The 25793-nt window shown below is 34.5% G+C and overlaps 1 pseudogene; it reads left to right on the top strand.

Moving 5' to 3' along the window:
* The window catches only part of LOC107019639, a 28191-nt pseudogene extending 11558 nt beyond the window's left edge, over window positions 1-16633 (top strand).
* The last annotated feature ends 9160 nt before the right edge of the window (window positions 16634-25793 follow it).

Raw genomic sequence — 25793 nt, 5'->3', positions numbered from 1 at the left:
AGATCATTGTTTGTCATCATCAAAAAGGGGGAAAATGTTATTTGTAGTTTTGATGATTTGACAAACTTAGGGACCTTGTAAAGGTACCAGGTTTCTTACTTGAGTATTGCAGATGAAACAAACCCAGGGACCTAGTAGAGGTACCAGGCTCTCATAGTGACGAGCCAGTCGACTGCCAGCTGGAGACGGTACAGAGAGTAGGTGCACACTTCCCGATGGCGTCAGAAAGTAAGACTTCTCCAACCAATGGCAAAGAGTTTAAGGAAAGTGACTTGTCCATAAAAAATCCACTTTCCTAAACATCTTTGGTAGTTTTTGCAACTTGAGAGAAACCTCTTCAAGAACATTTGCAAAGGCTGCTAGTAAACAAAGGCAGAATTATTCCAAGAACAACAGCAATCTCTGGAGCTTTTCGTGTAGTTATTTAGGAATACATTCTCTTGTTCTTAAACTGTAAACTATTCTTGAATCTATAAAGAAATCAGTGTGTAGTGTTAAAAGTCTAGGTTGTCCAAGTGGGATAGCTTAGTGGGTAGATAGTTTTCTACTTAGGCTTGTTAAGCAATAGTGACTATTGCTTAAACGTGAGATTAAAAACTTCTTCTCACATTTGGTGTAATCGTGTTTTACTTTTGCTTTTGAAGATTAGTGAAAACGATTAAAAATCCTGTGAGACAGGTCGTGGTTTTACTCCCTTAAGCAAGGAGGTTTCCACGTAAAATCATTGTGTTGATTTTACTGCATTTAACTTTCTGGTATTGTTCATTAGTGTAGTTAGGGTCCATTACTTTGTTAAGTGAAGGCATATATTCTATCAATAATCTTTACATAATCTAGAAACAATATCTTTAATAAGAATACATTTTGCGAGGGATTAGTTAGATTGGGTTATACTTTATCTATCAAACAATATTTGTTCATCATTAACTTTGCACACTTTTTAAGAAATTGTAAATAGAAATATAATTTTATTTTATTATATCATCCTTTTAATATAACTAGTTTTCGGAACGTGCGTTGCACGTTTGTTCCATACAATTATTATATAGAAAATCTTGAATTTAAAAATATTAGTTTTACCAATTTATATTTTATTCATTAAATAAAATTCATAATAATCGAATATTACATTGACCATCAAGCAAGAAATATGGAAAAATAATAATATTACAATAGCATCTAATAATATGAATATATCTATATGATTTATCCTTAATAATCTCTCATTACGCTCCATATACTAAGTACACAAATATGTATCTACTTAAAGAAACTATATTAGTAAGGAAAGGATAAAAGAAAAAGATATTATAAAAGTACATTTAAAAATGAATATAAAAGTCATAAATTAGTAATTTCAGCACTAATAAAAATATACAGAACATTCATATTTTCATAGTAGATTAAATTAAAGAAGTATAAATCGGTAAAGAATACAAAAAAATTAAACAGATAAGAACAAATATAACATTCATACCCTTCTTAAGACTTTAATTATAACATATATATAGTAAAAAGAAATACATAGGAGTAAAGTTCTTGATAATACCTTCTCCTGTAACAAAAAAAAAACATCTAAAATTATAAAGATAAAACTATAATACAAAATATCATTCTAATTAAGATCAAATAAATATTAATATTTAAAACAAAAAAAGTACATGAAAATTGCCTAATGATTCACATCAACAAGAGGTAAGTGGTAGTTTTTCTGTAGTCTAACAAAAGAGGAGTAAGAATAAAATGATAAATGGGAAAAAAATAGTATTACCTTATGCTGGACAAAATTCAACAAATAAGAGGGCGATAGTAATAGTAGTTTTTCTTGTAGTCTAACAGAAGAGGAGTGAGAATAAAATGATAAAGAAATTTTATAGGGTGATAACTTTATAAAGTGCAAAGAATATGAAAAGGGTATAGAATATTTAACTGATTGAAGTTTAAAAGACAAAAGATATAAATGTCGTAATATGAAAAGTTTGATACATTAGTTAAATGATCAGGACAAAATAGTTATTTTAATATGATTAGGGATATTTTTGTAATTCAACTTTCAACTATGGAGCTTCATGCTTTTAGTATAATATGATTAATGTAATGTCTTGAAAAATATATAAGAAAAATGACTATAACTTATATAACGGTGAAAAGTCAAATATACCCCTATACTATATGAAAAAAGTTTAAATATACCCTTCGTTATATTTTTGGGCTAAATATATCACTCCCGTTATACTCCGAGCTAAATATCCCTTTGTGACTAACAGAGAACTTGTGGACGGCTGAAATCGAAAGAACTATTCAATTTAAATTATATCAAATTTGAATATAACCCCCCTCCCCCAAATAATTTTATTCGATCTAATTTATATCATAGACCCGCCTGTATGTGCCAATGGAGGGAAGTGAACGATGAACTTTTCTATAACATTGACCCACCAGCTGGCTGTATATGCTGTTGGCACTGACTAGAGAGCAATTTGATTATTGAGATCAAACTTTTTCGAGTCAGAGAAGAAAAAATAGCTCTGTGGATCGAGAATGCTGCCAATGGAACAACTCAGGTGACATTGGTAAACAATGGAAAGAGTTTTTGGATTACAATGACACAATTGGCTTTATATTTCATGATGATGCAAAGAAGCTTGACAAAGTTGCCAAGAATTGTATCCGAATTTGATTAGGTCGGGTTAAATTATTCAGGGCGGGTTATATTCGAATTTAATTTATTTTAAATTAAGTAATTTTTTTAATCTTAGCCACCCATGTGTTCTCTGTTAGTGATAGAGTATATTTAGCTTGAAAATATAATGACAAGGGTAATTTAACCTGAAAGTATACGGGAGGGATATATTTAGCCCAAAAATATAACTACGGATATATTTAAACTATTTAATATAGTACATGGGTATAATTGCCCTTTGCCCTATATATAATGATGATAAAGATAAATTAGGAACTAAATGTTAAAGTATTATTGGACAGAGAAAGTAGTTGGAATCATAATTAATAAACTATTCTCTTAAAGTAGTACAAAAGTTACTCTCTCCTTTCACTTTTAATTGTCAAGATTTCCTTTTTTTAGAGTCAAATTATAAGAATTTTGACTAACATTTTACGGTGTATTTTTTTATGATGTTGATATGCAAGAAATTGCAATATATACTACTTTTCATATATAATTTTTAAATATCTAAATTCTTTGTTTAAAATATCAAATGTAATTTAATTTAATTTAGAAAATTAGTCAATTTGACTTTCGAAAAACTGAACAAGAAAAATGAAAATGGATGAAGATAGTACTAGATTTTGACCCCAAAAACCACTTATTTATACCTGATTAGTTATTATTTTTACCAGAGTCTAATATCTTAGATACTTACATGTCATACTTTTTTATTCCATGATTGCTTAGAAGTTAAATTCATACTAGCTAGCTCTTTGTTTGTCATTGTACAGATGATAGCAGCATCAAGCGTGCTGAAAGCATTGAATCAAAGAAAGATTTTAGCTATTACTTGCAACTATACAGAGCTTCACTAAGTGGAGATTGGAAGAAAGCAGAAGAATTCTTGACAAGAGATACAGAAGCAAGTAGAGCGATCGGATCAACTCTCTTTTACAGACAGCACTTCATGTAGCAGTTGGGGTAAAGGGTAAAAAAGGTAAGCATTTTGTGGAGAAGTTGGTGGCGACTATAGAAAATGATGAAGATATAGCCATACAAGATAGCCTTGGTGATACTCCTCTTCACTATGCTGCTAGATTTGGCAACTTAGATGCAGCTGAAATCCTTCTATTGAGGAATTCTGGTTTACCATATATTCATTGTTTCGGTGGTCTATATCCAATCCATTATGCAGCTGAGTATGGACACGTTTCTGTGGATGTGTTTGCTTATTTCTTGAGTATCACTAAAGAATCTATTCCCTATACTGACCTCAGTGGTGTTAGACTTCTCTACAGATTAATCCACTCAGACTTGTATGGTAATCATTCACCATCCCTTAATTACTTTCTCTTTATCTTACTCTTATTATATTGTGTGTACCTATTTGGGTGAGGCTGGGGATTTCTGGTTGAAATGACAAATAAGTTCCGTATTTTGATTAGTTGGCTAACGACTTTAGGGGAAATTAAAATTTGGGAGGGTGCTAAGTTACTACCTTCATATAGTAGATTGATGTACTAGTTAATTGAATGAAGAAGTAGCAGGAAAGTTAGAAACTAATTCAGCTTGTTAGTTGAGTTTGAGATGTAATTCTAGTAGGAAATATAGAAGGAGAATATATATATATATATTTAGAAAATTCTCAAGTTTATATAATCTACTTAAGGTCATTTGAGATGACTAGAAACATCAATTACATATCTAGTTATACTAGTAAAATATAAAATTAAATGTCTTGCACAAATTTTCTCTAGGAAGTGCTTTGGTAAAGATGTCAACAAGTTGTTCTTCTGTCTGACAATAATTGCAATTGAATTTCACTTTTCTCTCGTGCTTTTGAATATCTCCTTCTCGATTGAGTTTGACTTTGTAAATCTTCTTTAGACTTACAATTTCTCTTTCGTCGGGTATATTCACTCACTTTCGAGTATTATTTTTCTCAATCATTAAAATTTTTTCTTTCAAACATCATGCTTTATTGCCTCCTTATATTTTCTGGCTCCAACAAAGTTACATCTCTGATAAATATCGCTCAATATTTTTGTTCCTCTTGGAGGTGATTTTATCATCTGAATTTGAGATTTTTCCTCCTTGAGAGACATCTTCTTCCTCATCCTCTTCTTCTTTTGACACATCTAATTATGATAGAAGTATCCTCTATCTTTTTATCCTTCCAAGTTCATGTTGTTTTTCATCAAAAATTACATCTCTACTAACAATAAGTTTGATAGTTTTGACATCGAGAAGCCTATAACCTTTTGTTACATAATTATAACAAAGAAATATACATTTTTAAAAAAAATTCACAATTTTTCTTTTTTCAACAGGCATATGAGCATAAAAGATACACTCAAAAATTTTAAAATGACATACAAAAGTTTTCATTCCACTCCAAGCTTCAATTGGTGTCTTGTCCTTCAATGCCTTTGTCGGCACCTGTTGATGATGTACACCGCTGTATGTACTGCTTCTGCCCAAAAAATATTTCGCAGCCCTTTCTCATTCATCATAGTTCTGGCTATTTCAACAATTGTTCTAGTTCTTTTTTCAAATACACCATTTTGTTGAGGAGTGTACCTGTTGTAAGTTGCTTCTGAATGCCTTCATTTTTGCAGTATTCTTTAAATTCTTGACTTGTGTATTCACCTCCTCTGTCATTGCGAATGGTCTTGATGCTGCAACATTTTTTCTTCTCAACAAGAGCTTTAAATTTTCTGAATGTCGCAAATGCTTCTGACTTTTCTTTTAAAATAATCCTAAGTCATTCTTGAAAAATCATCGATAAATATTATAAAGTACCTTTGGCTTTCAAGAGATGGAGTCTTCATTGGTCCGCAAATATCGACATGGATTAGTTTCAAAAGTACATTTGCTCTCAAAGACATCCCTTTAGGAAAAAACTTTCTATGTTGTTTTTCCATTGTACAACTTTCACATTGATTCACCTCAGTATGTATAATAGAAAGCCTTCCACCATGTCTTTTTGCTTGAGAAGCTTCAAACCATGAAAACAACTGACAAAATCTTTTATGCTAAAGTCATGATTCATCTACAACTTCATTTTTAATCATTATGATAAAATTGCAAAGTAAAGTTTCTTTTTATCATATTTACTTCAACAATGACTTGATTTGGCTCAATTTGATCAGGAATAATTATCTCTAAACACAAGAGAATAACCGTTTTCCATGAGTTGACCAACACTAAACAAATTTTCTTTCAAGTCAGGAACATAAGAACATCATGAATTTGCTTACCGCTCCCTTATGTTGATCAAAATAGTACTTTTACCTTTTGTAGTAACTAAGGCTTCATTCCCCATTTTCACTTTAGTAGTGACGTTGTTATTAATTGAGAGGAAAACATTTTCATTTCCAGTCATGCGATTGCTACAACCACTATCAACATACCAATTATTGCTTTTTGTTGAAGTATCAAATTTGGAAGCAAAGAAAAGGTTTCGTAGCTTTCTTCCTCCCGTTTTTCACAAAAAACTGCTTGGTTCCGTTTTTTGTGCCAGCAATCCTTCTCAATGTGGCCAAACTTTTTACAAAAATTACATTGGGGATTGCCTTTGTGCCAATATTTTTCTGCATTGTGATTAGTCTTTTTGCAATCTTTACAAAAACGACTAGAATTTTTCTTACCTTTTCCTTCAACCTTCTTAGAATAACCATCATGATCTTGCTTCTTTTTTGGATTGCAATTCTTTTTTTTGTTGATTTTTTGAGAAAATTTGAGAATTCTCATTTGTTCTGAACTGAAAAGTCATCTCTTTGAGTTGATCTTCACAAATAAATCTTCGCTTCTCGTTTACACGAAATGGTCCAACTAGCTCTTTGATGGATAACTTAGAAAGATCTTTCGTCTCCTCAGTATTAGCAACAATTTACTCATACTTTTCTAGTGACACTAATTATAATTTTTTTCTTAACTTGTTGGTCAGTTGTATAACTATGATTTCTCATTTCATTGACATTATTTATCACTCTTGTACAATATTTATTTTTTCAAATTCTATCATCTTCAAATTTTGAAACTCTTTTCTAAGAGTTTGAAGATTTATAGTTCGAACCTTTTTGTCACCATACACCTTAGTTTCCAGAGACCCGCAAGCTTGTTTTGCAGTCTCACAAGTAACATTTTTTGCAAAATAAGCTCTTGAGACTCCCATTTAGATTTGCTCAAGACTTTTGCATCTTGACGATACTTAGCCTCAAGATTTTTCATCTTTGCTGCTTTAAGTTCACCATCGTTTTCTAATTTTTTAGGCCCTGTTGGGATTGACTTATTTTATGTTCTTTTAAGTCAACATAGTTTTTGAGCACTTTTTAAGAAGTACGAAAATTTATAAAGTGTTTAGAAACGCTTATGTTTAAGCTTAAAAGACAAAAACTGAAAAGGAAAGAAGTTAAGGAATAAGCCCATCCAAATGGACATATTCAAGAGAGTGTGCAACACTAGCCTCTTCTTACACCAGGCGACTCCTATGGAGTTTTAGTCCTCCATGGACGAAATAGTCTCTCCCCAGCCTCGAGTTGTGGAAGAGACGCCAGAAACCTAGTTATGCGTCTATTTATAATCCATCGACTTACACTCAAAAATCTGATGGAAACTTCCACTAAAATTAAAACCTGTGATCTATGTTCATGGGGAACCTACTGTGAGTTTCAACTTTTTGGATTGGAAATTGTATATCCAAGAAGAAAACTTGCAATATGCTCTTGTTGCTAAGTTTTCTTATGGGAGACCCGATATGATTGATCTTTGAAAGAGTTTTACACGACACTTTGCAATCAAAGGAGATTGCTGTTTCGGTTTATTGGATCATCGTCATGTTCTGGTAAGATTATCGAATCTAGAAGACTTTGTGGAGGTGTACTCTAGGACAGTATCATTCATCGCAATAAAAGAAAAGGGCGTAAATAATCACTCCAATGTCGGGTTCAATGCTGGACACCATGGTTTAATCCAAAAGAGAAGACATCAATTGCTTTAGCTTGAATTTCTTTTCCAAGTTTGTCAACACAGATGTTTGCTCGTGAAGCCCTGTTTTCACTTGCATCAGCCGTTGGGACACCCCTACAAGTTGATAAGGCAGCAACGGGTAAGTCAAGGCCTAGTGTAATTAGGGTAAAAGTGGAGGTTAATTTATTATCATCGCTTCCAGATAGAGTTAGAATGTTTTTTAAAGATGAAAAAAATGGTGTCGTTAAAGAGGTGCTGCAAAAAATTGTCTATGATAAACTGCCTTCGTGCTGCACAACATGTAAACATCAGGGTCACAAGGAGGAAGAATGTAGACTGACTATGGAGGTAGAAGGTGGACTAATTGATGAAACATAAATGAATGGGGCAAAGTTCGAAGGAGATTTGTGATCAATTTTGGATGAGAAAAAGAAAGTTCTTTCTCTTCAACAAACTGGAAAAGAGTTAACATAATCAACTTCATCCAATTCTGAAAAGAATAGTGTGGAAAAAGTTGATGCACCAAGTCCCCTACTTGTTGCTGCAACATCTGGGAACAAAGAAGATATAGAAACTTTATTACCTGGACACTGACTTCTAAGATTAGTGAGCAACTTGGTACGACCACAACGAGTTCTTCCACTCTAGTCCATATTGATGTTGAGGCACAAAATAATGTAGATAATAAGGCAGTTGATCGTGACATCACAAGTCTCTACAAAGCAGTTATCGTCTAGATTTGTGAAAGATAAAGAAATGGATTCGCCTAATGCAGTCGTTGCCACTAAATCAAGGCAAGATGAAGCCAAAAAAAGCAACACTACTGCAGAAAAATCCGATAGTCAATGGACTTTCTCACATAGAAAAACAGTTGGCTCTAAGTCCTCAAATAATCACATTTTGCACCAAAAAATTCTACACATGTTGAGTTTGATCGGAGTAATAGTGTCGTTGAATGTACTTAGTTTGATGTGTTGCGAGATGAGAACTTTGGACAATATGAAGGGCTATATGTTACAGATGAATTATCTGCTGAATCTGGGAATACTTTAGACTTGGACAAGCAGATTGAGCAAACAGGAAATTTGAAACAATGTTGTCACGATGAGCATATTAATCAACAAGCTCTTGTGACAAATGAAAAGGAGTTCATTGTTACGGAGAAGATAGATGACAAAGAAATCAATCCAAATACACTTACCATGTTTACTCTAAAGAAAGAGGTGGCTACAAACAATTTGAATGAATCTAAGGAAACATGAGGGGGCGAAAGTGCTTCAAGATGGGCCGATTTAGTTGAGGAAGAGAATTATACTCCTTCACCTAGTAGGAGTAAAGCCCTCAAGCACTTGAATTTGTTCTTACAAGTAAAACAATTCCATCTACGGCAGTCATAGGTGCATCATCTGACTTGAGTGCTACAAATGTAAACGTGGCTGATAGAGATATTCTTTATGACTTGGACAATGACATGTCTGATGGAGACGATGAAGATGATGAAGAAGAAATTTTGGATATATGCTTTGATAAAATGGCTAAGGAGGGGGATCTTTCACCTAGACAACGAAGAAGTGGAAGCACCAAATGCAAAAAAAAAAAAAAAAAAAACACATAGAAGACAACATAGTTGGGATGGTAAGGAGGATTTTGTTCCAACAAACCTACCGACGTGATTAGCAAAGAAAAATCATATGACAGTGTCAGCAACTTTTTGTCAAGATCCAAAAAATCCATAAAGTGATGAACTGTCAATTATTTTTGGACAAATTTGAAGAAGAAGACAAGAGGCAAATACTTCAGATTAGTTTAGACGGACAAACTAGTTGTTTTAGTGTTATTCTTAGTTCCCTCACTTTTCATATTCTCTCTTTTCTTTTTCCATTCACACTTGCTAAAACCCAACAATTAGTTCATACATATATCAAATGAACTTTGAGGTGACTAACTCATCTTTATTCTTAGATTTTATATTCTTGCATTACATAAGCATTTTCATTTGTAATATCATCATAAAGAGTATTATAAACTTCGTGATGATCATAGAATGCCTAGTTTTCTCTAGTTCTTTTTTTCTTCGTGCTTGTTAATTAGTAGAGAATTGTTGTCTCATTAGGATTAGCAAGATAAGGTCTAGCCCCCTTACTTGTACCTATCTCTATTTGTATCATTTAATTTTTAAAAAATCATTTAGACAAAAAAAAGCCCATCCATACATGCTCTCAGTCTTCCAATTACTCGAACTCAATACTTAGAGTTCCTATTTTTGGTATCACGGGACGTCTTTTAATTTTCATGCGTTGACCATGTACAAAGTTTTACATGCTCAATATAATATGGCCTATCATAACAGGGGTATCTATGCTTTTTTTATCAAGTTATTTACATAATCAATATGAAAACTTAATTAGATGTAATTGAGTTTTGTAGGGTGGGTCTGTTGAGAAAAGAGATAGCAAAACTTTAAAAACAAATGCTGATCTGAAAATTCTCCGTATGTGCTGAAATCTCAGCTTTTCTGTATATTAAAATCAAAAGAAAAATATTGTCTTTTAAATAGGCATACAAATAAGCACACCACTAAATCAACAAGTTGACCACTACTCCACTAACTAAGCAACAATTATCTAATATCAGAAAACTAGAAAATAAAGCAGCATGACTCCTAACAGCCCATGGAAATAAGAAATTACTAACAGATTGAGTTTGATGAGGTCATACTTTGATCCAATTACCAGTAATCGAAGGGATAATATCAACTAGGAGGATGAGCCTCGAAGAAGAAGATAGCTATATCAGGGGAATCAAAAATAGAAGCTAAGAAGAACAGAGTAAAAGAGAGAAGAGAAGACCTTATCATATATCATTCAATGTCTTAACAATTGTATTACATCTGTATTTATAGAATTGAAATGGAAGCTAAAGCTAAGCTAATGAAATAACTGCTTCGAATAAATTCTAACAACAGTGAACAGTGATAACTATTTTTGTGACTAATTAGCAATAGTAACTACTTTTTAATATCCTAACCATCTTAGTATTGTATCAATACCCCCAAAGGAAACCACCCTTGTCCTCAAGGGTGAAATGCAGGGAACCTGTGCTGCAGCTCATATAGGAACTCCCCAGTAGCCTGAGAAGCATCCAAGCCAGACCATTGAACTAAGACTTGACACACAACATTATTACCTTTTGTGGCCACCATTCTCTCTAATATAAACTCAGGAATGGGACACTAAGGACTTGAAAGATGTAAAATAGGGGGATGATTAATGACTGTAGGCACCTCATAACACCTTTTACGCTGGGAAACATGAAACACATGATGAATAAGGACACCAGCAGGTAAAAGCAATTTGTAAGCTACTGCACCAACTCTAGAAAGGACCAAGTAAGTACCAAAATACTTTGCAGCAAGCTTGTTGAAGGGCCTTGAAGCCACTGAAATCTGTCTGTAAGGCTGCAACTTCAAGTAAACCCAATCTCCCTCCATAAATTGTCTATCAGACCTGTGTTTGGTAGCTTTATCTCTCATGCTTTGTTGTGCTCTAGCTAAATGAAACTTGAGCAGTGCTATCACAGCCTCTCTAGCCTCCAGAGATCTATCAACCATGTCATTAGAAGACTCACCAGCTAAGTAAGGCAAGTGTATTGGTGGTTTTTGAACATAGAGAACTTCAAAAGGTGTACATTTCAAAGTAGAGTGGTATGTAGTGTTGTATCACCATTCAACAAGTGGTAGTTAGTAGCCCAAGAATGAGGACTATCAGAGCAAAAACATCTCAAATATGTCTCCAAGGTTCTGTTAAGAACCTCTGTTTGACCATCAGCTTGGGGTTGGTATGCTGTCGATTTATGTAGTAAGACCCCTTGTAATGTAAATAACTCTTGCCAAAAAGAACTCAAGAAAATGAGATCCATGTCGCTTACTATAGAAGCTGTCATCCCATGCAATTTGAAAACATTGTCCAAAAAAATTGAGCTACAGATTCAGCAGTGTAAGGGTGTGCAATAGCAATGAAATGACCAGACTTACAAAATCTATCCACCACTACCGATATGACATCCTTCCCTTTCGATTTAGGAAGACCTTCAATGAAATCTAAGCTGATATCAATCCAAACACCATTAGGAATAGGTAATGGTTGAAGTAGTCCAGGGTAAGCTGCTGCATCATACTTATGCCTTTGACAGATATCACATTTCTAAATAAAAGTTCTAAATGTCAGCTGCTAATGACTTCCAGTAAAAAAGGGATTGTAGCGTGGATTGTAGCCTCTTAGTAGTTGCATCCATGCATGCATGACCACCTTGTGGTGTTGAATGCCACAACTGAATAATGGTCTATCTTAACTGCAAATCAGACCCTACTACTAGCCTGCCTTTCCACCTTAGCTGAGAACCAATCCAGGTATATAGAATTTATAGGCCTTGCTTGCAACTTAAGAATAACAGCTTGCAACTCGGCATCAGCTGTCCATGTTAGGCTACTTCTCTCCAAAAGTGTATCATTAGGAGTTAGGAGTGAAATAGCCAACAACTTCAGCACTTTGATTTCTTGACAAATCATCAGCAGCCTTACTGTCAGTCCCTTTATTGAACTCAATAGTGAAATCAAAGGCCATCAATTTAGAAAAACGAGCAATCTGAAAATCAGTGTGAATACTTTGTTCAAGGAGGTGTTTTAGTGCATTTTGATCAGTTCTCACAGTGAAATGCCTTCCTAATAGATAATCACACCACTTAGTAAATGGCTAACATCTCTGTATCATATACACGCATAGCCTGATGTCTAGGTGCTAATGACTTACTGATATAGGCAATTGGATTCCCTTGTTGCATTAAGACAACACCAATTCCTGAACCACTTGCATCAGTTTCAATTATGAATTGTTTATCATAGTCTAGTAATGCTATGACAGCTGCAGTCACCAGTGCATCTTTGAGAACATGAAAAGTTGTAGTGGCACCCTCATTACACACAAACTTATCCTTCTCTAATAATTCATTGAGAGGTTTAGCAATGGATCCAAAATTCAGAATGAACCTCATATAATATCCTGTTAAACCAAGAAACCCCCTCAGTTGTTTGATATTTGTAGGGACAGACCAAGCCTGTATTGCAGAAATCTTCTTAGGATTAATAGCTACCCCTTTTGCACTGATGAAATGACCTAGTTACTCTACCTCAGGTACTTCAAAAGCACTCTTAGAACCTTTGGCAAACAATTGATGTTGCTTCATCAAATCAAACAAAGCTTGTAAATGGTTCACATGAGTTGACATATCCTTGATCTACAGCAAGATATCATAAAAAAAACCAATACTGAACTCCTAAGGACTGGTTTGAATACAAGATTCATAAGACTCTGAAATGAAGAAGGTGCATTCGTAAAGACCAAATGGCATAAACAGAAATTCGTAGTGTCCTTCATGAGTTTTAAAAGTTGTCTTATATGTATTTGTTTCCTTCATTCTCAATTGGTGGTAACCAACTCTAAGATCAACCTTAGAAAACACTTCATCACCTCCTAGTTCTAACAATCCTCAATGATAGGAATATGAACTTATCCTTTACTGCGAGTTTGTTCAGATCTCTATAGTCTACACAAAGACTCCAACTCCCATCTTTCTTCCCAACAAGGACTATAGGTGATGCATAGGGACTAGAACTAGGTTGTATCACACCTTGATCTAGCATTTCCTGTACTATCTTCTAATAATATCTTTCTTCATTCCTAGATATCTATAAGGCCTTTTGTTAACAGGAGTATCTGAGTCATTGAGTGGTATGTTGTGATCAAAGATGCCTCTAAGAGGGGGAAATGTAGTAGGCATATCAAAGATGCATTTGTACAGTTCCATTAATACAGTTAAGGTAGGATGAATATCAGTACCTTGATTTAGTTGTATACTGTTGCATTGCCAAACGGAGGTTGCATCAGTCACTAAGGTAAGCATGAAACCCTGAACTGATTCATCACTCTTTTTGTTCAAGGATTTGGACTTGGTGGTCTTGATTTGGCTACTGGATCCCCTTAAAAGAAGTTTTCTTCCCAAGTACAAACTCAATAGTTCTATTTGTGAAGTCAAACATAATCCTTCCTGAAGTGTTTAACAACCGCACACCCAATACTATATCAACATTTCCCAATGGTAGTAAAGAAATCATCAGAAGAAAAAGTTGTACCCTGAAGCAACCACTTCAAGTTCTTACATACAGCAGCAGTTTGAACCTTCCTACATCAGCCACACTTACTGATTGTTTATGTATATAGGCAAAGCTTTACAACCTAACTTCCTTGCCATTGACTCATCAATGAAATTATGAGTACTACCTGTGTCAATAAGCACCTATAAGGTTCTTTTTTTCATGGTATCTAGTTACTCTAATTGTTTGATAACCTGTACTTCCAGTAAATGCTTGTAAAGAAATTGTCATGCACTCATCCACTTCTAACACTTTTTCCTCCATGGTTACCTCTCCATCTTCCAGAACTTCAACCAAATACAATTGTATCTTGGATTTACAAACATGCCTAGGCACATACTTCTCATCACACAAGAAACATATTCTTTTAGCCCTTTTGTCATCCATCTGAGTAGCAATCAATAACCTTCTACCAGTATTACCATTACTGAATCTGTTAGCATTTGGTTCATAAGGTTTCTTGACATTTGTGCTAGAAAAAATAGGTTTTTGTACACCCTGAAACCTAGATGGAGTAGGAAGAAGACCAGTCTAAACCCTGTTGTTTCTACTAATTCCCCAAGACTTATCTTGAGCGTCAAACCTCTTCCTGCAACTTAGCTAACTTGTAAGCTTGCATTAAGGTTTTGAGTGCTTTCATTCTAACAACTTTGTTGAGCTCAGTTTTTAACCCTCCCAGGAAACAACAGATAGCATTTTCGTTTGACAAATTAACCCCATTCAATAACATTTCAAACTCAGCCTGATATGTTCTAATATACTCAGTTTTTTGTAGATTTTTTATAGCTTCCATTGAATCTTCGAATTCCTCCCCAAATCTTTCATTAACAGTCAACACATACTCAGACCAAGAAGGATCTACAATTGAGTTCCTAGACTTCAAGTATGATCTATGCCAAGCAATAACTTCACCCATCCAAATGGATAAAAGCTACTCTCACCCTCTGATCATATGGAACTTCATCCATGGAAAAAAATGGATCCACCTTTATACAACCATACTCTCAAATCCGACCCCGAAAATTTAGGAAAATCAAGTTTAGAACATCGGGTAAGAAATTTACCATTAGAATTTTGGAGATCCCCAGTAGTATTGCTCTGTCTCCACGCACAAATGATTCTGCTCTATTCTGATCCATTTCTTTGACCTTTTGTTTTGCATTTCCTAGGGCTTGCTTGATCACCATTAATTCCTTATCTTTCTATACAATTCTATCATTCATATTCACTACTTTCTCTCAACTTCTGCAATTGTTCCAGAACGTGAGAAAATTTTCTCTCCATTTCCTCTAAAGATCTGTCTTTATTTTTGTCTTGAGCAACCATGATTTCTCAGTCGGGGACTTTCAGCTTTGATACCAATTGATCCAGTTACCAGTAATAGAAGGGATAATATCAACTAGGGGGATGAACCTCGAAGAAGAAGATAGCTATATCAGGGGAATCCGAGATAGAAGCTAAGAAAAACAGAGTAAAAGACAGAAGAGGACTTATCGTATATCATTCAATGTCTTAACAATTGTATTACATCTATATTAGAATTGAAATGGAAGCTAAACCTAAGCTAATGAAATAACTGCTTCTAACAAATTCTAACAATAGTGAACAGTGATAACTATTTTTGTGACTAATTAGCAACAATAACTACTTTTTAATATTCCTAACCATCTTAGCATTGTATCATACTTTGAATAAGTCTTCAGTAGCTTAATATCTTGTCATCCCCATTTCTCTTTTCCGGCTTCATGTCACTATTGTTATCTGATTTCAATTTTCAGCAAAATTAGGTCAGCCAACAATTGTTTGTATTGTTCTGTACAACATTATTGTTCTACTTATTCGTTTATACATCTCTTGTTGAGAATATTGTTAAATAATAAAATGTGCTTTCTCTAACAGTTTAAGTTTTTAGATAAAATGGTGACACATTCAACATGGTATCAGAGCAGACATAGATCCTGAAATTGAATCTCAGTGTGTTGAGAATATCATTAAATAATAAAATTTTGTTTTCTCTAACAGCTTAAACTTTTAGATGATATAGTCACACACTTCAATATCTCTATACTAATTGCTAACCCATATATGTACATCTTATTTTAGTTTATTGATATACTAAGAAATTGTTGTGCAAACTATACTTAGCTAGTTTGGTTGATAGATTTTGCGAGACAGTTGGTCGAAGACTATTCTGATTTGGCAAGATATGATTTAGACGGAAAATCTGCTTTGAAGGAGCTTTCCATGAAGGAATTTACTTTCCTCAGCGGAAGTCATCTAAACTTTTGGCAACAATTACTCTACTATTGTGAGTCTAACCTCCTCTTTCTTTGTTTACCTGATTCATGTTGTCTTTCACAGGAAAAAAAACAAAATAAAAAAGGAAAGAACTGATTAGTCACCTTTCCTCCCTATTAAGGTGTTCCTGTCAAGTTGACTTCACGGAGTCGCCAAAGAAAACCAAATGCCAATGATCTGGAGAATGTTGTTAATAACTCATAAATGGTTAAGACAAAGTATGTCAGAATTTACTTCAGGATTGGTCAGTTTTATCATTTTCCTTTTGTTTCTTTAATATTCAGGGTATATCAATTTCTTTTATGATAGATGTCCACAAGAATTTTAGGAAACTAAAGTGCAAATGAACTTATCGAATATTAAGAATCTCATTCGAGTTGGTCTGTCTTTTTGTCACAGTGATCAAGACGTTGTATTCCCTTCTTTTTAATGTTGTTGAAATTTTAGGTAAGATCTCCCACTGTAGTTATTCATTGATCAGTTCCTAAAGTTATCTTCTCTATGTTTCAACTATGTTGCTTGGATTATACAAAAATGTCAACGAGTGTGTGTTAGATCCTTTAAAAGTAGAGTATTTTTGGAGGATCTATAGCAGCATTTTCGGAGAGTCCGAGCAATAAAGTATTTCAATACTTTGTAAGAGTTTCCTAATATACTCTTGTGCTTATGTCACTTATGTGTACATATCATTTAAACCTCCTAAGTTTGCTTTAAAGATCAACTTCCCTTAGCTTTAGAAAATAGACATTCTTTCCCTCATTTTTGGGTTATTAATCAACATGATTAGTTTAATTCACATGAAGCTTTCAAGTTTGTTCTTACCTATTCAAATTTATCAAAACATGATTCAGGACAAACACTATTTAGGTCCTCATCTCACTTTTAAATTAGGTTTGCTAACTCGTTTGAACCCCTCAATTCATCACCCAAAAGATCCCTACAAGTCATAAATAGTTAAATCAACATATATGCAAACTCAAAACATGATTCAAGATATAGTTACTCAATAGAAAGGGTCGGCTTGTTACACCAAAATACTGTTCCTCCACTCTGTTGGCATCTTTCTACTCAGAAGTATAACATTGAATAACTTCTCAAGTCCTTCTACATATTTCTTCTCCAACCTCGCTAAGGCACTTCATACCTCTTTATGGACATATTATGAGTGTAGTTAAAGTTCTTGTCTAGTATTTAAGTATGATGATCTGCAAAAATTATCATAGTATGAGTTAAACAAGTGATTAAAATGTCTCCCTAACACTTTTGATCTCAGTAAATACTGATAAGACTCCCTAGGACTATGTTGCACGGACAATTCAAAAATATCAACGGGTGTGTATCGGATCCTCCAAAAATAGTGTATTTTTTAAGGATCCGGCATGGGTGCGGCAACAATATTCTTGGAGAGCCGAGCAACTTAGCTCTAGGATATATCCTTAATACATTTGACCCTGTTTAAACCTTCACCTCTCATTTCCTCCATTATGCCTTTATTTTTCTCCTTTTGGTGTCATTGACTTCTGGTTCAAGCCATATATGTTGAAGGAAACTGATGGAATAGGTTCGGTGAAGCTGCCTGACGAGTTAGAGTTCGAGTTACACTAGACTACTATATTCTATTTTATGTACAAGTCTATATTTTGTACAACTAAAGCTGATATAGTCGACTAGGATAAGGTGTAAATAATATATTTGTGTTGTATTAGGATTCCTAGTGTACCTAGTATAGGACTCTTCTCCTATATAAGGAGTATGTAACTCAATCATTCCATCATCAATACAATCCTTGATTCTTCACATATCCATGATAATTCTACATGATATCAGGGCATAAAGCTTTTCCTCTCTTTAACGTATTATATCATAACCAAAAACAACCAAATTATCAAACTACAATGGCCCCTTCTACCAACACTCTTTCGACCTCTTCACTTCATCACCTTATTCCGTCCTGCTCCATTAAGCATAAGCCAACAAGCTATCTTTTATGGAGGACACAAATGACTCAATTGATTCAAGTGATGATATTAACCTATCTCATCACAGAACCACATAAAGAGACTTGTTCCACTGGATAGACTATGGAGAAAACTATAGCAAGCGAGAAGGGTGCAGAAGACAACAACATTGTTGATGACTGGGAGGAGAAGGATGTGTTACTAAGGAGTTGTATATCAGGAACCTTGACAGAGGAAAGCATGTACCCGATCGTAGGCTGCTCAACAACCAAGGAGATGTGGGAACACTTGGAAGAAGCATATCTTCAAGCAACAAAAGATAAGGAGTTCCATCTCAAGCACAACTACAAAGTGTGAAGCTAGAACCAAACCAATTGATGAATACATGAAGGATAACAAAGTGATTAATTTTGCTAGAGAGTACAAGACCTACAAGACTGTCATGTTAGGTAAGACACCATATCCTACTTTTAATCAATTTATTAATACTCTTAGGGGTTTCGATATGAGGGAGGATGAAGAAGAAGTGCCTCAACAAAATCATAACATGGCATTCTCTGCCCAAAGAGGTAGGGGAAGAGGAAATTACTGTCAAAGAAGAGGAAACAATAACTTCAATTCTAGAGGATATATATATATATATATATATATATCCCTTGTTTTCTTTATAGAGAATAGTATAAGGAAATAAAAATTTGGGAACCTTTCTGCTAGCCCAAGATTATTAACTAAAACCAGAAGACTCAACTAAAGAAGAGGAAGCTAGAAATGAGAACTTGTTTATGGAAGAACACTATTTGATTTGAGTTGTTCTTATGTTCTTGGGTTGTTTACAAATGACTAAGGTCACCCCTATTTAAACTAGTTTAGCGATGATTCTAGATACTAAGGATCAAGACTATTCTAATCTGTTCTACAAATATTTCCCTTAAATATCTAATATTCTAGACTGTTGGATTAGCATTTTAATATTATTATTATGATATATTAATTTGCTTAACTTTGAGTTGAAACAGTGCTCATAGGCATTATTGCCCATCAATTTTAGTCACAGAAACGTTCATGTGAACGTTGAAAACTTGGGCAGCATATTCATCAGCCATTGATTACATTAGTTACGCCTCTCATTATCTCATTCTTTATTCCTCCATTCTTTGTAACCTATGTAACCTATGTAACTCCTAAGGCCATTATCTTTATGATTTACTATCCCATTATCTTCCTATTCATTGCTAGGAAGATTTCTTGTAGTATAAATTGTTGAATGCCTTGAATTGGACCCGTTACAAACAGAAAGGACGGGGGTCTCGCTGCCCGGTCAGCGAGTCGGGGGGTCCAGGGGGGCGACGCGCCCCCTGGCCTGGGGGTCCGGGGGGCGGAGACGCCCCCGGCCCGACGGTATACAATGTTTTTGTATTGGGCCCTTAATTATGTGTCAATTCTGTATGTTGGGCCTAAGCCTGTTAGGGCGTAGCTTAGCACTATATATAGACGCTATGGGAAACCCTATTCTGTAATTCTGTTCTTGCCTCTCCTTAATAAAACTGCTCTCCCTCTTCCCGTGGACGTAGCCAATTTATTGGTGAACCACGTAAATCTGTTGTCTTGTTTTTCGCGTTTATATTTTCTCGTATTATCTCGAATTCCGCATAACATAAATAGTGATGGTCTTTATTTGGTTTGATACACAAAACACACAAAACACAAGACAAATATAGAGTGAAAGAGTTGTCAAAAAGAGAGTTCTTATTAGTTGAAGGGAGGTGTTCTTTTTTGTGGAGCTTTGGACTCAACTCTTGTCCAGAGTTGTTGAGTTGTATTTTGTGAAGGTTGTTGTATCCTGAAGGGGACAAGTTAAAGAGGACTACTGCTGGACCGGTGAAAAAATTTGCTGCAGTGGACTTGAATCTCCTTAAAAAGAGTAAGATATCCGCGCCTCAACCTGAAGAGATTTTATTTCTTTATTTCATTTTCAGTTGTAATCTTGTATTTTTGTTATCTTGTAAGTTTTCACTAACATAGAATATTTAGATATTTCTTAAGTACAAATATCAAAGATATGTACTCTACAAAATCGTAGAAAGTATTTAAGATATTTTTTTGTACCTCCAAAAAATCAACATTAATTTTTCACACTCTTGATCTTCAAATAAATTATTGAAACCCCTTGCTAATACCTCTACTGCACTAAAGAAAAGGGTTATGAAAAAAGGATCTCCTTGCTTAAGATCTATGAATATTTTTAAAAAAAAGTCAAATGATGGACCATTCATCAAAACTGAGTACCAGATTAGTAATAAGTCTCACTTATATCAGTGATTCTTACTAAAAATTCAAATCTTCTCATTATCTTGGCTAGAAATTTTCAGGACATCCTATCATATGCTTTAGTCATGTCAAGCTTGACTACAACATTATGAAACTTGTTTCTCCTATTGATGTCCCTAACTATTTCTTGTGACGACAACACATTCTCAATAATGCTCCTCCTTTTTATAAAATCAGTTTGATTAGCTAAGATAATCCCTGAAATATCAACTTTAATTATCATTTCATTTACCACTCTTGAGATAACCTAATTGATAAAAGAATTCAAGCTAATTGGCCTCACTATTAAGCTAATCCATTGTTTTAAAAAATCATAGCCTTTCAAAGATACCATCTTAACCTAATTGATAAAAGAAGTCAAGCTAATTGGCCTCACTATTAAGCTAATCCACTGTTTTAAAAAATCATAGCCTTTCAAAGATACCACATCTTCATCTATTTCTCCATTCCACCATGTGTAGCGACTTCTTGAAAATTTATGTTCATTTAAGACACAAAGAACTTATCCATTGAGAAAAATCAACAATTTACTTCTGAGTCACTAGCAAGCCACCCTTTTTTTAGAATTATTTAAAATAGTCTTTAAATCTCCTCCCACCAGCAAAGGAATGTTAATTAGTATGTTCTGCAATATCCTCCAAGTATTTTCATAGTTCTACAATTACATTAAAGTAATCAATAGTACCCCTTGGTTGATAGATCATACTCCCTCTGTCCCATTTTATATGAGGTAGTTTGACTCGCCACGGATTTTAAGAAAGAAAAAAAGACTTTGAAAAGTTATGATTTAAAATGAACGATAGAAATTTATGTGACTATAAATCATTTCATTAAGGGTAAAATGGATATTATAAAGTTAGATTGTTACTTCTATATATAAATTTGTCATTATTTTTTAATTAATTATAAAGGAAAGTATCTTGTATGCAGGTCTACTAATCCTTCAAAAGAATTTTAACTTCTTACCGACCTGATATTCCAAAATATGGCCTTATTAACTTCTTTTCATTCTTTATTCGAACTAATAAAGTACGAAGGTCAAACATGATAAAATATATTTTATTGTTGATCAATTATATTTCATTTGAAAGTCAAAATATTTTTTTAAAGAAGAAATTTAATATAAAAAAAAGTTGTAGCATTAATCTTAAAATTCCACCGCCTCAAGGCCCATGAAAGGGACCAAGACTCGTGGATTCCCTCGTGAAGAGGCCTTGGTCTTGTGGGCTAAAGGAACTTTTTGCCTAGGCACTACCTTAAGTCAACGAAGGGGACCACGGCGCGTGGGTCCCCATGTGAGATCTAGCAGCCCACTTAAAGTGAAGGGTGTTTTGGGTAATTCTGATTTTAGTCCAACTTATGTGAGGTCAATTTTCCTTAACTTAGGGTCACTATATAAGTCATTTTTACTAAAAAAGAACTCATTTAACTCATTATTTCCAAAACCCAAATCAATTGTCAAAGTTCATCCTTTCAAAAAATTCTCTCTCTAGAAAACTCAAAGAAGAAGAAGAAGGAGGAGGAAGTGAAAGCTAGGGTTCAAAAAGCAATATTTTCAGACCAAATTCATAGGGATTTGTGATCAAGGTATAGTATTCTTTTATACATGGATAGCTTTCATCCATGGAGTCCCTTCAAAATCCCAATTTCAACAATAGAAATTCCCAAAAGTTAGGGTTTGATTCAAAAGTCATGGGTTCCTTTCAAAAATGATTCTAATGCTTAAGTTTATGTTATATTAAGTATGAATTGATGATTACCTCTCATTTTTATGATTAATACCCAAGAATCCATGAGATCCCCATATTACTTAATTATAATTTGTGATGTGGGTCTTTGTTGATGAAAGAAAGTGTCATGAAAGTATGCATGTAGTGATTAGGTTACTTGAATTATGATGATATCCATGTCTAATGTATTGAATTCTAGACGCATTGATTTGATATGATCTTTGAACCTTTGAAAGGATAAAGTATGAGAATGGTGCATGCTTTTATGAAATCTATGAATATGTTTTAAGAACACTTTGATAATGAAGTATCTATGACTATGATGTAGTTGTTGTATTGTTGAAAGGATATTTTCATATACACACTTATGTATGAATATGATATGATGTGAAATGTTATCTCACAATATGAAGATTCTAATGTTGAAAGGCTTTCTCAGAATCTATATGTAGACATGGACACTGAAAGGCTACTCTCCCGCATGATCTAAGAGTTATATTATGAATTGAGTCAATACTTATTATGTACTCCTTGGAAATTAATGCTTAGAACCGAGTGGAAATTGAATATGAGATGGAGGCTTTTACACTAATTGAGTCCGGCTCTCCAATGGGATCCTTTTACACTAATTGAGTCCGGGTTCAAAAGTATGTCTCATGAGATGGTGACCTTTTTCGGTGTGGGTAACACCGGGACCATGTATAGCTCACATAGTCTCATGTCGATTAAGGTTTATTCCTGCAACAGAAAGAACAAAAATATGAATTATGTACTGTCATTGCTCAAGAAGCTTTTGATATGAGTTTTCAAGGTTTTGAAGATGTTTATGACTATGTTGACTATGTTTATGACTTTATGTTTATGATTATATTTCAAATTGTAAATTGCATGCTTTCAAACGTAATGTCCATTTTCATGTTTTCAATTTTTTTATGCAAGGCTATCATACTTGGTGCATTTTTGTACTAACACCTATTTTTTTTACATTTTCCCCCAAGTGTAGGGTCCGATTCTTGAGTTGATCATTCTAGTGGCTAGAACTTGGACTTGAGTATCTTTCGAGCTTGTTGGCGAGTCTGTATGGTTCGAGGATGACTTTTTCCTATGTTGTAGTTCGTTTCATGTAGTTTCCCTTTTTGGACATATTGTATGGCTAAGCTATATTTTATTCAAATATTGTAATAGATAGCTATATTAAGACTAAGTGTCTAGACTTCCATTTTTCTTTATGAAAATTTTAGACTTGAATTGTGGTTTTCCTCTTAGTGTTCTATGCTTATGTTAGGAGGACTAAGTGGCTTGCATGGAGTCCTTCGTGGTTTTATATTCAATTCTAGGGGTACCCCTGGGTCGTGAAAACCTTGGTAATCAGAGCACAAGGTTTAGAATGATCCTAGGATGATTTCTCATAAGCCACGTCTAGTACAGTCTTAATCATAAGTGTGAAACACACACATTTATGAATGAGAGGCTACAAGATGATTAGGAAACTTTACTTCTTCATAACTCTAAGTTGTGTCATAGAATTTAACTCTATAAGATCTCTCTCGTAATCCTTGCCCTATGTTTTTCAGGATATGAATACTAGAAAGACTAATGCTAGAAGAATGGAGGGTGACAATGTGGAACAAGGAACTCCTCCTCAAGAACATCAAGCTCCGATTGATCCTTTGGTAAAAAATGTTACTCATGTGGATTTTAGGGCGACTCTTAAAGTATTGGGTCAAGTCGTGACGGCTAAACCCAATAGAGAGGTTTTAGCTCCGGTGAATTCTAAAGTGAACTCGGCTGCTTCAAGAGTGAGGGATTTTACAAGAATAAACCCCCTGCAGTTTTATGGCTCCAAAATAGAAGAAGATCCTTCAGATTTTATCGATGAGTTTTTTAAAGTACTTGCTATTATGGGGGTGACTCTGGAAGAGAAGGCATAGTTAGTCGCTTACCAATTGAAAGGTGTTGCTCAAGTGTGGTATAACCAACGGAAGGAGGGGAGGCCGGTAGGAGAGGGTCTCATAGAGTGCGAAATGTTTAAATTGGCGTTTCTTGATAGATTTTTTCTCCTTGAGTTGAGGGAACCTATTATCAAAAGTTCATTAACCTTCATCAAGTAAATATGAGTGTGAGGGAATATGCTCTAACTTCACCCAACTATCCAAGTATGATCCAACTATGGTGATGGACTCAAGGGCTAAGTTGAATAAATTTGTGATGGCAAGGTCCGACATGGTAGTCAAAGAATATCGTAGACAATGCTTGTCAAAGATATAGACATTTCACGTCCCATGGTGCATGCCCAATAAATGGAGGAAGAGAAACTCAAGGAAAATAATATGGATGTTAAAAGAGCTAGGATCGGTGATGGTAAATTCTCAAAAACTAGGTCTGATAGACAAGGTCGACCAAGATTTAGACAAAAAATTTTCCAACCAAAGTTTCTTTAGCACTCCTCCAGCGTCAAAAAGGATTGGGTGTCCAACCCTAAACGTCAAGAAGGTAATAATAGTGTCTCTTATGTGACTTAGCCTATTTGTGCAAAGTGTGGAAAGAAGCATGATAGTAAGTGCCTAATTGGAACGGATAGTTGCTTTGGTTGTGGAAAGAGTGGTCACAAGATGAGATATTTTCCAATGCTTAAGGTTTAAGGAATAGAGGGAAAGAAAGCTCCTCCTAGCGGTTCAAACTCCAATGCTCCCAAAAAAACCGCTTCTATGCTCTCCAAATCCGAGGTGACCAAGAAAGTTCCCAGAATATAATGACCGGTATGTTATAAGTCTTTCTTATTGATATGTATGCCTTATTGGATCCTAGTGCTACTTTATCTTTTGTGACACCCATGTGGCAACGAGGTTTGATGTTCCTCCGAAAGTATTATAATAGCCCTTTTTTGTCTCTACTCATGTTGGTGATTCTGTGGTGGCTAAGAGGGTTTATAAATACGTACTGCTTCCTTATACCATAGAGTTACTCTTGTTGACTTGGTAGGGCTTGACATTCTAGACTTTAATGTGATTCTTGGTATGGATTGGTTGCATAAATGAGCCTATCCTAGAGTGGAAGAGAGGAAATTCTATGCCTAGATGTCAATTTGTGTCTTGCCTTAAAGATAAAAAGGTGATCTCAACATGTTGTTTTATCATGTGGTTAGGGTGAGGGATGTAGATTCTGAAACCCCTTCTTTTGAGTTGATTCCCGTGGTTAATGAGTTCCTAAAAGTTTTCCTCGATGATTCGTCTGGTATTCCTCCCGAGTGGGAAATAAATTTTGGTGTTGAACTTCTTCTGGATACGCAACCTACGTCAATTTAGAATGGGTCTAACCGAGTTAAAAGAGTTGAATGAAAAATTAAATGATTTATTGGATAAAGGTTTCATCCGATAGAGTATTTTCCATGAGGTACTCCCGTGTTGTTTTTTTAGAAAGAAAGATGGGTCTCTTAGAATGTGCATCGATTATCGTCAATTGAATAAAGTAATCATTAAGAACAACTATCCTCTTCCACGAATTAATGACTTGTTTGACAAACTCTAAGGGGCTAGTTATTTCTCTAAGATTGATCTTTGTTCGACTTAACACTAATTGATGGTGAGAGGGGATGATATTCCAAATACGGCTTCTCGAACCCAGTATGGTCA

The sequence above is a fragment of the Solanum pennellii genome, chromosome 5, assembly GCF_001406875.1.
Source record: "Solanum pennellii chromosome 5, SPENNV200".
Classification (NCBI taxonomy): domain Eukaryota; kingdom Viridiplantae; phylum Streptophyta; class Magnoliopsida; order Solanales; family Solanaceae; genus Solanum; species Solanum pennellii.
This window is presented reverse-complemented; position numbering and strand designations above follow the sequence as displayed.